Source organism: Helobdella robusta (genome assembly GCF_000326865.2).
Source record: "Helobdella robusta unplaced genomic scaffold HELROscaffold_7, whole genome shotgun sequence".
Classification (NCBI taxonomy): domain Eukaryota; kingdom Metazoa; phylum Annelida; class Clitellata; order Rhynchobdellida; family Glossiphoniidae; genus Helobdella; species Helobdella robusta.
This window is the reverse complement of record NW_008705398.1, coordinates 3,220,686-3,221,757: the sequence shown is the minus strand read 5'-3', so window position 1 is coordinate 3,221,757 and position 1,072 is coordinate 3,220,686.

The window sequence follows — 1,072 nt, the reverse complement described above, 5'->3', positions numbered from 1 at the left end:
CATTTTCGTTTAGCGTCCAGAGACCCANGTTCCCCCAAGGTAGGACGTCAAACGAAGATTGATTAATAGGGGTCGTTTTAATTTCCCTGTTATAAATGTTCATCAGTTTAATGTGTTTTATTTTTTTTATAATAATTTCCTAATTATTGCCTTTTTAATTGTTTTTTATATCGTTTAGTTGCTTGTGCCTTGTGCCCTTGTTTTTTTTTTCTTTTATATCCTCTCCATATCTTGTTCTCTTTCTCTAGCTATCTAAAAAGTATGTAATGATTTATAATCTTTACATACATTTATGTACAAATCTAAATCTTATTTCTAAAATATATTGGTATTTTGGTTTGTTTGTTTGTCCTGCTTGCATCAATCCACAACAACAAATTCAAAATAGCTATGTTTTTGAAGCCATTAAGGTAGAAAAAGTGACATCGTTTCAATATCTAGAGGATGTTCTGGATTGTACTGGAACAGCCGAAGTTGCCGTTCGAGAACGCATACGTGCAGCCTGGAATAAATGGCATCTCATTGCCTCTATATTGATGCGGCGTGACATCTCACTACCACTACGATCAAGACTTTATAAATCTGTGATACGTCCGGTGTTGTTATATGGTGCAGAAACATGGCCAATGACAACTAAACTGGAACAACAACTTCAACGAACCGACATGAAAATGCTCCGATGAATGCAACGAATTAGTCTGAAGGACCACATCAAATCCACAGAAATCCTGCGTCGTGCTGGTTTAGATGAATGCTAGCAACACCGTCTGCGGTGGTTTGGTCATGTCAAACGAAGTAGAAACAGTGCCAGCCATAACTTCTCTTGCAGATGTTGAAGTACCTGGCTGCTTCAAATCAATAGATGAGAATTTGAAGAACATAATAAAAAGATATATAGACAAGATATATGTTACATTGTAAGTGGTTCTGCGTATGTCAGAGCTGCAATAATAAAGACTAATATATATATATATAATATATATATATATATATATATATATATATATATAATATATATATATATATATATATATATATATATATATATATATATATATATAACGAAGATTGA